The following is a 16,652-nucleotide window of genomic DNA, read 5'->3' as shown; positions in this document are numbered from 1 at the left end:
TATAATTTCTCTGCTGTTCATAAGCTCCAACTATATAGAGTATGGACCATTTTAAACTAAGTGTCGACTTCAGTTTTATTGTAGTATTTATCAACCTGTCTCCACACCAGGTTTACTTTTATAAACCAAAACCAATTTGAACTCGATTATATATACTTTCAAATACCTGCCAGGTTTTAACCAAAGTAGACTGGATTTTTCCTAACCCAGTTCATTATATCTATCTTTTGATCAAAAAACAAGTAGTGTGTGTGTGTGTGTGTGTGTGTGTGTGTGTGGTTGTGCACATGCGCACATGTCCTTTCGTGTGTATGAATGTATGTGCATACCTGCAAGAGGAAACCATTTCCACATGTGGTGGGCATATCGTAATTAAACAAGAAAACCTAGCAAAGCATAAGAGAAGGAGATAGTAGGAACTCATAGTACTTAGTGTGTCAGGACAGTGCTGGTATTAGGAATTAAAATAACCCCAGGCTAGACGATTCATTTGCAGTAGAATAACTTGTTGCAAGAACTATTTAGCAAAATATCTAGAAAGAAGCATTTTAGTAATGCAGTAGCTATTTTTGTGCAACGGTTAACTGAGGAAATCCCTTTTGTAATCATAAAGCCACATAAATACACAACAGCACAGCTGTGAGTACTCACAGATTTTCAGATGGAATTAAAATTTCAGGGCAATAGGTTCACATCTAATATGAGAAACATGATTATCAATGCCTTTGTCATAGAGTTTATGAAGACTAAATGAAATATTACGCATAAAAAGACTGCCCTCCACCAAAAGCAGGTTGACAAGTGCTTGTTGAGTTTGAAATAAATCTCTTGAAGCTGTTCTTTCAAAGATTTGTAAAATACATAAGCTTAAAAACTGAAAAATTAAAAAAGCTGTATCATTAGAAACATGATTACTGAAGTTTGTAACTAAGACGTAACATCTGCACCGTAAGGACTAACCTCTGAAGGTTATAGATGTAAATAGAGAATAATCAAAACATTATCATTAAGATAAGGAACAAGCAAAATAAAATGGATCTGGAAGAAAACAGTGGAAGCATGAGAACTAAGAGAAAGAGAATTTTTATCAGAATAGAGGAAATCGGACGCCTGGGTGTCTCAGTTGGTTAAGTGTCTGCCTTCAGCTCAGGTCATGATCCCCGGGTCCTAGGATCCCGCCCGCATTGGGCTCCTTACTCAGCGGGGAGTCTGCTTTTCCCTCTGCCTGCCACCTCCCCTGCTTGTGTTCTGTCGCCCTCTGACAAATAAATAAATAAAATATTTAAAAAAAAAAAAGAATGAAGGAACTCTTTGGCTCTACTTGTCTGTAAAGGCTGCAAAACAGGTTGCTTCTAGGTGGTTGAGAAAGAGCAGTGGAAGAGTATCATGCCTCACGTGCTAAAGTCACTACAAATAAACATAAGTTATTAAAAAGTGTATGTGTGCTCTATAATCACAGTTTTAGGAAAAATCAATTATTGTTCCTTCCTTACAAGTACATTGCTGCCCCTACATGCAGAGTGTGGAGTTGCCAGAGTTTGGCAAAACGTGTCCTGAGCACCTTAGCTGGAAGAAAGGCTTCTTAACACAGTCACACATGCTATTTATAAATACATACTTACAGTAATTTACTAAATATACAGATTCATACGCAAATACATATGCATAATTAAGCATTAGTAAATATTTTTCATTATGCAATGTTTGTTTACTATTACTTAATATTATGTGTTCTTAGATGATTCTGAATTAAAATGACCTTCTAAAATTGTTAAAGAGACATATCTGAACTATGTATTTCAAAGCAAGTGTTCCTAGTTTTGCTATAACTTTGGTGCCAGAAAGCCCTTAAATGTATGCTTTGTGTGTGACTGTGTGGTTTTGTCTGTGTATGTCTGCATGAAGACACATACATGCACGTATGCTGAAATGACAGCACAGAAAAAAATGTAGTTCTTAATTTCAATTGTTTTTATACTTGTTTGAAGCCTAGTATTGTTATTTTACTATAACAGAAGTTTTCATTATAACCATATATCTATTCAAAAATGAAGATGTGTAAAATTCAAATGTTCAGTTACTTGTTCCACTAATATCTTTAATAAGGCAAATTCAGATTTTAAGTATACATAGGTCCACCTTCCTAAGGAAATATATCCTAAGCCATAATTATGTATGTGTTAACTGACTTCCCTATTACAAATGTTAATTGTTGTTTTGTTGTCTTAAAAGGTAACTCTTCATTAATTTTCCTGTATACAAATGAATATAATATTCTACTTCAATTATTAAAAAAAATATTTTTGATGTGTCATATGTTTGAGTTAGGGATTGAAATAGTTTATGATAAGAAAATGAGAATACGTTATTTCCAATAGAGGCTATGGGAAAAGCAGAGTCAGATGAAGTAAAGACATATCTAACAGTAAGGATGATACTTTATTTCAATGACAGTATCAAAAATATAAAAATAATTTCAGGGGATTTTCTTTTTGAATTAATTTAAAAAGAATTAACATGAATACTTAGATTTCTAGGGCAAAAACGAAATAAGCAGGAGTCCCCTCTAGCTTTATTAGCAAGGAGGGAAGAAAACTGACTGTCCTTCCAGAATAGGCATAAGTGGGAGAAACCAAGGTGACTGTTTTCAGAGAAGGTTTTGAACACACATTCAATGCTTTTCTAAAAACAGCATCATTTAGACCCAAAGAAAATTTGCTGGTGAGGGAGGCTTTCTTCCACAATTCTGTGATGTACCTATTTGGGAGAAGACAATGGGGAAGGAAGAACATTCTCCTACTTAAATGGAGAAGCTGAGAACTGGAGATGGCCCCTGGGTGACAAATAGTATCTTCACTAGGATGTTTATTCTGTGGTGTGGCTCATGGTCATATTTTAGGAAGCCACAGCCTCCTAAGAACCATGTTAATAGCAGTTCTCTGACTACTGGCTGATCTCAGATGGTATTTTAAGAAGCACATGCCATGCTCACCAGGCTAAGAAGACATCACCCACCACCATGACTCTTGTAGGATCGCACAAGTTAACCAAAGAAACTAGGTGGGGCTTGATGACGTGGACCACTGCAGCCTGCACCTGGGATGTGCTGTAAGCAGCGTTATCAAAGCAGCAGTTAAATTTAAATATCTATATCAAGATATAGAGGAGGTGAGCCTGCCAGCTTACATCTTAACGGGGCAAGGTGACCAGAATCTCCACATAGTTGAGGGGGAAGAAGCCTGACTGGCCATGAAGCATTCCCCTATACCAGTGCTCATCAATTTAGTTAGTGAGTGTGATGATATCACCCTCGTTAAAACCCAATTCCCCTTCATTTGCAGGTTCAAAGTTGTACAGAACTCAGCAGCAGGGCCGATCCACTGGGACACCTGGGAATGTCCGTGTGGGAGAAGCTTCCATTGGGCTGAGTGCTGTCTCCCGTTGGAAACTCCTGGCTCATTTGTGGTTTAGGCTGATATTTCCCTGTAGGCTGAGATGAAGCTTGTCTTATTCTTTCTTCCAGTGAGGGTAACTTGCTGCAGGATCTGGATTGTCAACTTATGGTACTCCAGCTGGTCTTGGAAGCGTGCAGAGAGCTGGTTTACATGTTGAACATGCTTGACTCAGCAACTTCTTGAGACTCATCAAATTTCTCCAGATCCTTATGGAGCTCTTCATTTGGAATCTTGTCTTGTTGTTTCTTCTTATAATCAAAGTCCAGGCTTCAACCCTCCAACCTCTGTAGTTGATGCTGAATTTCCTTCAGCTCTCTGTCATGAAGGTTCTGAAGGAGGTCAATGAAGTTCCACTTCACGTCCATCTCCAAAGAGTCGTAAACCTCCAAGAGTTCTTGAATGGCCTCTCCATCCTTACCAAGTGCTGGGCCAAAGTTACAATGATCTCTAAACTCTCTTCTAAACTTGAGCTTGTCCACGGCGAGCAGCGCTTCTCTCTGGGGATATCCTGGCTCCTTCTCCTGGCTGCAGATTTTTTTTTTTAAAGATTTTATTTATTTATTCGACAGGATAGAGACAGCCAGCGAGACAGGGAACACAAGCAGGGGGAGTGGGAGAGGAAGAAGCAGGCTCATAGCGGAGGAGCCTGATGTGGGGCTCGATCCCATAACGCTGGGATCACGCCCCGAGCTGAAGGCAGACGCCCAACCGCTGTGCCACCCAGGCGCCCCTGGCTGCAGATTTTTGACATGGTGCAGATCATACAGAGTTTAGCTCTGGAAGCTGGGTTGACTTGACGATATTCAATTGTTTTGGTAATTATTTTCATCACAAGCATGGCGGTGACTCCTACTTTCCTCTCCACCTCTTTGTAGTCATCATCTCACTTTGCTCCTCTAGCCTCTCCAAACTTCTCACCCACTTTCTGAGTGGCTCTGTGGAATTGCTTCTTTAGCCTGGCCACTGCCTACTGACAAGGTGTTGGAAGACACAGGAGTGTGGACAGCTATGGGCGTGGGTGTGGGTACAGGTGCTTTAAAGAGGTTGTGGAGGAGCTGGGCAGGAAGGCTGAGCAAGGTCCTGCCACTGCTCATGCCCCTACCATAGTTGTGGGCATGGGGCACAGAGTGGCATGGGACCTTAAAAAATTGAAATTTTAGGAAAGGTAATATTTTTGTGTTTATTTTATGATATAATCTTATGCAGAAATTATCCAAATTTATATATGTATAGACATTCAATATTTGTTGAGTTTCCATCACAGTCTAGGAACTATCTGAGTCATTTACATATAAGACCTTATTTAATCTTCACAATAATATATGGTTGGTTGTAAGAAATAGGACTTATATATTGGGGCTCTGAAAATTAAGTAACTTCTCCATGTCACAGGTAGAAAATGAAGAAACTAAGAGACAAGCCCAGGACTGTATGGCTATTAATCCTATTTTATTTTATTTGCTTGTCTATATAAGTCAATAACTTTCCTTTAAAAATTGCTGGAGGAGATATCTCATATCAGGTACCCATATCTAATTACAATGTACAAAGTCACAAAAGACCATAACTCTGGTAGCAATAAGAAAGTACAAGATACACTGGGAAATAATGATTTGTTTAAAGTTATTGAAAAGTAGCATATGCTATAAGCGGCTGTCAACCTTTTAAAAGAAATAGGTAAGCAATTCAGCCAGCAAAATCAAGTTTATTAGGGAATAACAGAGGAATTGCAATTCATGATAAGCAAACTACGGTGAACCATGGGCAAGTCCAGAGAACAGAAGAGAGCTTCCTTTTATAGAGGAAAAGAAGGAAGTTGGGAGGCGTTGTTTCAAAGAAAAGTTCATTGGAGGAAAATGAGTGTTTGAAGTGGTGGCCTCTCATTGGCTGCAGGCCAGGGCAGCTGGCTATTGCAGGGTACCTACAGCTTGCTGTTGCCCCAAGAGTAAATCTTCCTTCTTCCTGCTGGACTATGCAAGCTACAAAGAATGGTATGTGCTTGGCAGCTCTCCTTTCATGGCTTCCTGACTCCAATTTTGAATTAGGTTTCCTTAACACATTTTCATATGGCTAATAAATTAAGTCCCAGAGATGAACCATTGGTAGGGGATCAAAGTTTGCAATCACTTTTAAGTCTGGGAATAATTGCCTGGTCTGGGTAAACGGGGAAGGAGGAGTGGGTGACACAAGCAGACAGATTACTGAGATGAGGAGAAAATAGTTGAAGTTCAATGCTAGCATAGTTTGTATGATGAATTAAAATCTGGAACAAACCCAAATGCAAAAAAAGAAAAAAAACCTATGAAGAAGAATAAAAAAGAGCAAAATTGTAGGTCTAAATCCAGTTATGTCAACTTTTACACAAAATAGAAAATGAAGACTCCAATTAAAAGATAAAATTGTCAGATTGAATAAAAAAGCAAGATCCACATTAAATATAGACACGAATTAAAAATAGAGACCTAGAAAGATTGACAGTCAAAGGAGAAAAATTATAGTAAGGTACCAAGTAGTGAGTATATAAAAATGAAGAGGTTATATCAGTATCAGATAAAATAGACTTGCAATAATGGAATATTACCATAGAAAGGCAAATTTCATAATAATAAAAGGTCAATTTATCAGGTAGATGATAATCACAAATACATGTGTGTTTGGCGAGTAATAATAAATAGAAAAATAAACACTTAAGTAGAATGAGAAATAAAAAATCCACAATTATTGTGGAAGATTCTAACATGCTTCTTTCATTATTTGATTGAAAAAAGTGGAGAAAAATTAAGTAAAGTTATATACCACTATCAACATTCTTGTTTCATTGAATCTTATAGACATTTCCCTCAAAAATTGCAGAATAAATATTTTCAAGTTCACGTGGACTATTCCCAAAAATGGACTATATGCTGGCCAATAAAGAAATTCTTGGTAATTTTCAACAAACAGAATTAAAATGAAAACAATTCTCTGTAAAATATCTAGAAAAGCTACAAATGTTATTAGCTAAATAACAAATTTATAACTAATCCATTGTTCAAAAAAAACCCACACCCATCTTTCAAAGAATTGCAGGAATAATTGCAAACTGTACTGAATGATAAAGATAATATATAAATGTACAAAGCAAGTACACAGAAATACATTTACACTAACATTGGAAATCAAGAAATTAAAATGTAGACGTAAAGGTATTTTTTAAGAGGTTGGTTCTTTTAAACAATTAATGAATTATACAAGTCTAGCAAGTTAGTATAAAAAAGAAAAGAAATAAATTACTAATAACATGAATGAAATCGAAATATAGATCCTGCAGATTTTAAAAATAGGCAAAGGAAATTTTATAAATAACTTTAAATCAATAAATTTGACAACTTAGAATATATCGACCCAGTCGCTGAAAGCAATTTATAAAAATTACTCTCCCCCAAAATCAGAATAGTCTTATGTCAAAAAAAAAAAAAAAAAAAAAGGATGTGTTTTAAAAACAGCTACAACAAAATGTCTCAAGGAAAACTCCAGGACTAGATAGTTTTAATTATTAATTCTAACAAGCATTAAAACAAACAGACAAACAAGTTTATACACATTCTTAGAAAGAAAAAACAGACAGTAAAGTTTTCTACTGTTTATTGAAACCAAAACAACTGTGATTCCAAAACTCAGTAAAGATATGGTAAGAAAAATTATATATGACAGAATCCCCATAACATCATGAATAAATCCTTTACTAAACATTATCAAATCAGATCCATCAAGAAATAAAAATAATAATACTTCACGACTAACTGGGTGGGGGTTCATCCTGTGAATACAGATAAAATTCTGAACAAACTTTAGCACAACAAATCTGACAATATATAAAAAGGATAATACAATATATCCTGTGAGAATAAAATTGTTTTAACATTACCCAAACTTAATTTATGTTGACATCAACATATAGTATTTGAATAAAACAATGAAAGTTAATATATATGTCAAAGAGAAAAACTCAATAAATGCAGAAAAAAGCATTTGACAACTTTTTAATACCCATACTTGATAAAACTACCAACAAGCTAGAAATGTAAAAAAGATTCTGAAATCTAATAAGGGGCACAAACAAAACACCTACATTTAACACCAAACATAAATCAAACATAAATGAAGTATAGACCCTTTCCCTCTAAGGTCAAGAACCAGATAAGACTGTCCACTCTCACCACTTCTATTCACTGTTATACCTGCAGCACCTGTCCATGCCATAAGTCATGAAGAAGGAGTAAAAGACACAAAGATTGCAAACAAAGAAAGAGAACAGATTTTGTTCACAAAAAAACAAGATTGCTCATGCTAAAGAATCTGCAAACAGACTACTAGAACTAATAAGCAAATTTATCAAGGTCACAGATCAATATACAAAACTACATGCATCTCAGTATATTAACAGTAATTGTGTTTATGTATACCAACAGCAATTTATTTACAATAGTGACAAAAATAAAATGGAGGTTAATTTAACAAAATATGTGAAATATCTCTGCATTGAAAATTACAAAATGTTGCTGAGCTATACAATGTCCATGGATTAGCTCATGGAATACTGTTAAAAACTCAATTCTTTGTAAATTGTTGTGTAGGTTTAATATTAGCAATTTCAAACTAAATTTCTGAGGCCATTTTTAAAGGAAATGTTTGGGTGCTTTTAAAGTTTATATGAAAATGTGAAAAACCAAAAGTCATGAAAGAGTCTTGAAATGGAAGAACAATGGCCAACTCTACCTGACTTCAATACCTAACATAACAATTATCCGGGTCCCTGGGTGGCTCAGTTGATTAAAGCATCTGCTTTTGGCTCACGTCATGATCCCAGCGTCCTGCGATGGAGCCCAGCATTGGGTTCCCTGCTCAGCAGGGAGACTGCTTCTCCCTCTCCCACTCCCCCTGCTTGTGCTCTCTCTCTCTGTCAAATAAATAAAATAAAATCTTTAAAAAAATATAAAAGAAAAAAATAAGGTAATAATTATCAAAACAGTATGGTATTTATATATCAAAATATTTCAATGAGACAATAGAACAAAATAGAGTGTGTAAAAATAGAACTATGCTTTTATAATTAATTGACTATCCCACATGTGCATTAAATAATCCAATGGAGGAAGACGATTTTATCAATGATTGCTGCTAGAACTAGATAACCATATTTAAATAAATGAATCTCAACCCTTACCTCACATGATGCAAAAAGTTAGTTTTAAATATCATAGATCAAACATAACAACTAGAAATACAAATCTTCTAGAAGAAAATATATGAGGACTATCTGCTCAACCATGTGCATAGGGAAAAATTTCTCAAGACACAGAAATAATGAAAGAAAATAAAATGATAAATGAAACTTCAAAAAATTAAAAACTTGCCATCAAAAGACAACATGAAGAATATTTTTTAAAGATTTATTTGTTTGTTTATTTATATTTATTTATTTATTTATTTAGAGAGACAGAGTAGGGGAAGGGGCAGAGAGAGAGAATCTTCAAGCAGACTCACCTCTGAGCCAGACATAGGGCTCAGCACGGGGCTCTATCTCGTGACTCATGAGATCATGACCTGAGTCGAAATAAAGAATTGGATGCTTAACCTACTGAGCCACCCAGGTGCCCTGACAACATGAAGAGTGTTAAAAAAATGTTTTGTTGTCTACTATGAAAGCCACTGAAATAGTTCTAATAGTCAATTTACATAATTAGTTAATATCAGGTTCTATAAACATTGATTCTTCCCTATAATAGAGGATAAGAGTAATAATAATATAACATTTAACTATATTAAATCTTCAGTTCAAAAGGTTATATTTATTCTAAAAAACTAGGTATATTCCATTAGTAACCAAGCAGAATTTGGACAAAAAATATTAATAAGATTATTAATAGTGTCAATGATTTTATCTCTATTTCCTATCATCTTCAATCACGCTTGAGTACCTAATTGTTCAAACACTCTTCTTGATTTCGATCTATACACTACAGATCCACGGTAGTTTCTAAGTGTTTAACTTTCATACTTGGTACTCAGAGTAAAATGTGCTTTTACTTCTGTGAGTTTCCATTGTCAGAAATTTATTATCCTCACCAAAACTGTCAGGCAGAGATATGATGATGAAGGGTATTTATTTTGCAATTATATGCAACAAACTCTGTTGGAGAAAAAAATAGTAAATAAACAGTTCATGATATATAGGCTATGTTTATCTAAAGGGGCTTTCTATTTTTCAGAATCATTAATTTAGATCTGCCAGTTTATTACAAAATACCAAACTAATTTGTTAATTAAATGTCACCTTCAAATTCAAAACAGTTACAAGGAAGGAAGGGAAAAGATCATACAATGGTCATGGCAGGCTTGTTTGTTTTTATAGGAATCAACGTAAAAACCTTTAGTATAATGTAGTGACTATGGCTTAGACAGGGAAGCCCACTCCTACAGGCCAAACTACACCAGTTATGTCACCTTAGGCAAGTCACTTAGCCTCCCTGTTGCTATTTCAAATCTATAAAATGTGAAAATAAAAACACCTATCTCATACATTTCCTGAGAGGATTAAATGGATTAACGTAGGTCAAGATTTTAGAATAGTTCCTGACACAGAGCAAGTACCAAGAGATTTTTCTTTTTCTTTTAGTAACAAAAATGCAGGAACATTTTGGTATATTTTCAATATGTGTAAGGAAAACACTTCGTTTAGAGAGCCTAAAATTTATCTAAAACACCTTGGCTACGTAGATCGAATTACAAATAAAGATTAAATATATTGCTAGATTTAATTACTTGTACAATTTAGTAATTTTTACATAAGAGGAAAATAAAGTAATAATGTTAAAATAGAGAAAACAATGTTTAAATAAATTTAAAAAATAACCAAATGCCAATGGCCTCATCCAATAAAGAATATGCAAAATTCAAACAGTCTCATAAATGTAATAGCATAAATATACTGGACATCATCTTAATTTTAATTTTAGGAATTAATTTTGTCATGCTAATAATTAATTTTGTGGATACCTTTCTCAAGTTTACTCAGACACAACAAAAATATATTTAGTGAAATGAAGTCCAAACAATATGTTTTATGAGTATTTCCATGTAGATATATATAACTGAGGCCAAAAATAGTAGTTATATTTAATATTTGAAACAAAAATATATATGAAAAGAAGACATTAATCAGTGTAATCATGGCTATTGATGGTAAACTGTAAGATTATTTTCACTATGGGAGACATTATGTGATTCTCCCCCTGAAATTCATTATAACAGGCTTTAAAGAGTTGAAGTATGGGCACAGGACAATGAATACTATTTAAAGGGAAGTGGAATTTAGTTCACAACTAGGCAGAATGATATTATACATGGCAATAATTTTATTCATTACACAAGTATTTGTTGAGCACTGAGTAAGCACCAAGATGGTACTAAACTCAGGGGATTTAATGGCAATTATGATAAACATGCTAAAAAGGTAGCTCTTATGTTAAAAGTTCTTATCATAAAAATAACTATTATAATAAATACAGAAAGTGGAATGAAACTTTTAATAAATACCATATAACATAATCATGGAATACAGAGGTCTTTCCCAAGCAATGCAAAATCTCGTCAGAAGACTTGAAGGAAAACTAAAACCATCTGCCTGAGAAAAGACATTATAAACTAAGTTAAGTGACAAGCAAGAGTGGGAGGATACATGCATTTTCTATGTACAATAAATAAAACGTCTTATCAATAATATATGAGGAACTTCTATAGATCGGTAAAAAATATGATAAATAACAGAAATAGAAATAAATGATGAAAAGTATTAAAAAGCAGTGCTAAAGAAAAAAGTAAATGTATTTTCTAGAGATAAATTATGATTAATTTCATACCAAAAAATTGCCTCTTCTTTAAGATTTTCTTGGCTATTCTTAGCCCCTTAATCTGCAATATTAATTTTAGAATTAATGTGTTGAGTTCCACAAATTATATAATTATGTTTGGGTTGAATCTGATTTATGGATAACTTAGTATAATGTGGAAATATTTGACAACTGTACAATGTAAGGCTTTATATTTATTAAGATTTTCTTTTATGACAGTGAATAAAATTTTTCATTTTTATTCATACATGTTTTTCTGACTTTTTGTATATGATTTGCATTGACTTTTTAACTTGCCATTTTATAGCTTTTTAAAATTATTTAAGATCAGTAGTTAGTTGATTCTGTTGGGATTTATTAGATGATCATATCTCACATAATATGTAAATAATAGTAACTATTTTCATTCCTCATTTATAATCCTCATTTATTTATCTTATTTTATTAATCTCATTTATTTATCTTATTTTATTGCGTTAGCAATAAATGAAGAGTAAAACAATAATGAATAGTAATAGTAGTCAAGGGGCATTATTGCCTTGATACTGACTTCAACAGGAGTGCACCAGATGTTCTGTAGTATAGACATTTAAGCTAACCCTCTATTTTTTATTTATAAATTTCTTCAAGAAGATATGAATATCACATTTTAATATCAGAACATTTAAAAAATGTATACCTTGTATAATATTTTGAGTTTTGAAAAAAAAGGCTATATTTGACACATCAGAACAGATATATGGTATATTTTGTTTTAATTTTTCTTTGTACTAAAATCCTGTAATTGTTTGTATGTATAAACAGATATTTGAGGTGGTGCCAGCAACAGGGTTTTGATTTATAATATCCACTCATTCTATGAATATCAAAGTGTTTTAGATGATGCTTTCATATAACAAGCATGACTCAAGTATAAGTGAGAGGTAATATGCATTTGAAGATAAAATAATAATTTTGATTATACAAAGAAAATTTCAATAAAAACACTATTTCCTAAATTTCTGTATATAATACTATACTGAAAACTGTCTTGGTGGATATGGCTCTTACTGTGGTAGCAAAAGCAATTATATAGAATAATACACATGTAAAACAAAGCATTGTGGAAGTTATTGTGGAAAGTTATTGTGGATAAGACTTATGTTTCCATATGGGTCAGAGACATTATGATGGCAATTTCTTGTGTCTGCACTGTATACATTTATTGAAATGTCAGTTCTTAATATTAAAATAAATATGTATCATTAAAGAACAATATATTTAAAGAGGCAGATATATTTATTTATTTGAGAAGCAGTGGTTCCCTACAAGTATAAAAGAACTATAACGGATACTTTTCTATTGATCAGAATGTAAAACTGAAGGAAGAGAGAGAGGTAAAATGAGAAATACCATTGGCTAGTGCTCTGAGGGCTCCAAATTCTCCTGAAAAATGAGCAAAGGTATGGTAGAGTTATCTTTAAATATGGAGTTATACTTCGCTTGCAAATGTGTATGATAAATATCTTTATAAAAGTTAAAAGACAAGTCAAAAATTGGGAGAAATATGAAAATACGTGTGTCCCAATTTTAAAAGGCCACATTATATTACTTGGCCTTGACAAAAGACCTACTTGAGGGACACCCGGGTGGCTCAGTCGGTTAAGCACCCAACTCTTGATTTCAGCTCAGGTCTTGATCTCAGAGTGGTGAGGTCAAGCCCCGGCCTCGGACTCCACCCTGGGTGTGGAACCTACTTAAAACAAAACAAAACAAACAAACAAACAAAACCCAACTTTAGTACCTGTTATCCCTGCTATCTGAAAGAAATCCAAAGAGGATTTTCACTTTAAGGCAGAGGCAGCACGTACCCCAAGTAGTCGGAGTGGCGCCACCAAGCTCCTTCCCTGGAACTACACTCAGCGTGAAGCCACCGGAGCTTTGAATGGTGTCTGTGAGCATCTGTGCTTTATCTTGATTTATTTAATGCATCTGTTAGCAAGATGTGTCTTAAAGAATCAGAAAAGCCTAAGAGAGGTTAGTTTTGGCTCTGGGAATGCTCAAACTTTCTCTGTATAAATTAATGGTAATTGCTTCTTCACCTTACACAATTTCAGCTTACAAAAGGTTTCATAAGAACCCTCCGCTTTCGGATAGTGTGGAAAACTTTTAGCACGTAAAAGTCTAGTATTCAGAACAACTGTAAAAAATCAACATGTAAAATAATATAGTAGCCAAACAGGATATCAGACCAAAAAAAACCGGCATTTCACAGATTAAAAACAGGATTGCCATAATCCTATAAGGATGGAGTCAGGGATATGAAGTTTTATTAGTTTAGTTCATATTTACATGCAGGTTTCATGTGTATCAATAATACATGATCAGAATTAAAAAATATATTTGCTGGCACACCCATAATGAATAGTATTATAAATATAAATAGTATGATTTATATTATTTTTTAAGTTTCTTAAGGAAACTATTTGAAGTATTCATTTCTTGGTATAAGATTTAAAAAAGAGAGCCAGGGTGATCAAAGATGAGCTCTACTAAATCAGGAAAAAATTATGATATTTTTTCACAACAGATTTAATGAAAATTTCTTTCGTTTTAACCAAAATGAGATAATTGAAAAAATAATAATAATTGAAAGAATTAATTCAAATTCATAGACAAATACTAGAAAAGACTGAACATTAAGTTGATCAAATACTGTTTTTTTCTAAATAAGTTGCTTTAAATAATTGTAAAATACCCTATCAGGGATAATATCAAGGCAGATTTTTATAAGATCCTCGATACTGCCCCTGTCTCTATTAGGCACTTCAGTTTTGACAGGTATCCTGCAATAAGCCAGAGGCATAGGAGAATGGCTCTGGGGAGAGATACTCCAGATTTCAGCTGTGAAGTTGATGAGTTTGAAGTTCCTTCCTAATATCCAAAGAGTTGGGTCTAATATGTTGTTGAAAATTCCATTCCCAAATCTAGGAGAAACTGCTATGCAAAGGTACATTTTGGAGAAGTTAAAAAAATCAATGAAAACTGAAACTGTGGAAATCAATGAGACAGCCCAGGAAAAATATGCAGTATTAAGATGAGGACTTAGAAGAGACATTTCAGAAAAACAAATCAAATTTTGGGAAGGAAAAAGTTGTTGTTGTTGTTGTTGTTGTTGTTGTTGTTTTAAGATTAATTTATTTATTTTGGGGGGGGATGGAGAGGGGCAGAGGAAGAGGGCGAGTCTTAGGCAGACTCTGCGCTGAGCATGTAGCCCCGGAAAGGGCTCGATCTCACCACCCTGAGATCATGACCTGATCCAAAACTAAGAGTCCCAAGCTTAACCGACTGCACCACGCAGGAAAAGGGGTTTTAAAAAAAATGTTTCTAAAAGAATGGTCAAAGATGTAAGAAGAAAAGTAGGTGGTGTGTATATGCATGTGGAGTGTGTGTGAGTGTGTGTGTGTGTGTGTGTGTGTGTGTGAATGTTCTCACCTAAAGCAAAGGAAAAGTGGTGCAGATGACCAGTGTGGTAAACTGTACCATGCAGCAAAGTGCCTCTAAAATGTAGGAGGGGGTTTGACAGCTTGCCAGATGGGCCTGGGCGATAGCTAGTTATCTAGGGAAGGACAGTTACCTACTTTTTTCATTGATGAAACAACCTGAATATTTTCAAATACTTAAAAAAAGATCCGGAAGAGAGGAAGTGAATAAAGATAAGAGTACGCTATTAAAGAATTCCCTGGGAAGACAGAAAAGCATTGAATCAGGGCAGAGATGAAGAAATCGGATTTTAGTTGCAGAAGAAACTCTTATCCATGTATATGTATTTTTTCCCTTTCTTTCTTTTGTTGTTTTTTCTTTTCTTTCTTTTTTTTTCTTTTTTCTTTTTATTTTTTTGGCCTTTTTGAAGAAGTTGATCCAGTTCCTATCTAATGCATTTTATTTTCTCTCTGCAATGAGAAGAAAGGTCATCCAAGAGTGAGAGGATTAAACTGTATTTAACAGGATTGGGAAAAGAGCAAAAGAGTTAGTGTGGGGAATAGAAAATAAACCTCAGTAGGGGACTTAAAAGGATTTCCAGCTGGTGGTGAAGTCTGGTTTGATACCATGGTCTCCAAAATGTAATGAAGGAAGGCAGACCCCATGCCCAACGCCTGCACATATGAGAGCAGTGAATACTGAGAGCAGAGATCATTTCTTTATTTAGTTGCAATACGGTCCTGTATTAAACTACTGTTACTTTTTTATTATCCACCAAGTATTCACAATATACAAATGGCATTGCCATCTGAATGTGGGAAAACATTTAAAAAATAAATAAAAGCTGTTCCTATCAGCAAGTAGATACATAAATGTCATAAAGTTTACTTTCTCTTTCTTAAAACTCAATTCTCCCCTTAACAGCTTGTGCCATTCCCAAATCCTTATAGAATAGTTGCTATATTTGTTTACTTACTATTCACTTAAAATTATGAGTATATAAAGATATTCCCATACATATCATATATACAAGGATGTCTGGGAATAGACCAACCTTTATCTTCTAATATGTTTAGACATTTTGGTATGCATAGGCTTTCCAGCTTTCAACAGTCTTTGTTGTAGACTCTATTTGCATAGTCCATGTTTTCCCCAAATATTTAATATTAGAAAGTTTTGTAATCTTAGCGTCTGTTCAATTACAAAACAAAACAAAACAAAACAAAACAAAACAAAACAACACCCTCATGTGTTACAATTTGCCGTACCTGTATATCAAAACTACAGTACGTAAAAGGCAATTTGCATAATTAGAAACAAATTTGCTGTTCTATTACACTACTGGAACGTGAAATTTCAACAAGTGATACAAAGAACATCTTGCTATATAAACATTTCCAGAAAACAAAGTATTTACTTCTTTTAACTTCAGGTGAAGATATTGGAGTGAAGAATAAGAAAGCTTCTAACTAAATTTTTCATTTATAGTGCACAAATTTAAATTTAAAATTCCCAGTAGATAGATAAAATTCACAGTAAATAGAAGCAAGTTATGTTTTTGAGTTGCAAGTTAAGATGAAGATGCACTATTGCAAAAGTAAACATTAGAAATGCACAGAAACAAAATAAATATGTACATAGTAATAGATGATATATCACAACAAGCATGATCTTCGGAATTAAACTCGAGATATATTTTCACTAGGAAGTAAAATAAGTGTTCTCAGATTTAGAAGTTCACCAAAACAATTTCATAGAACATTAATTTATATGCATAATTTAAGGAACTATAGAAATCAAATGATATATGTGGTATAAGAATTATGTTTAAAATATTCACAGA

At 33.8% G+C, this 16,652-nt stretch overlaps 1 pseudogene; it reads right to left on the bottom strand.

The window, feature by feature from the left end:
* Nucleotides 1–3,155: 3,155 nt before the first annotated feature.
* The window catches only part of LOC103675904, a 30,428-nt pseudogene continuing 16,931 nt past the window's right edge, over nt 3,156–16,652 (bottom strand).

Source organism: Ursus maritimus, unplaced genomic scaffold (assembly GCF_017311325.1).
Source record: "Ursus maritimus isolate PB19 unplaced genomic scaffold, ASM1731132v1 scaffold_13, whole genome shotgun sequence".
Taxonomy (NCBI): Eukaryota; Metazoa; Chordata; class Mammalia; order Carnivora; family Ursidae; genus Ursus; species Ursus maritimus.
Note: the sequence above shows the minus strand (reverse complement) of the source record. Positions and strands in the feature narration are given on the sequence as shown.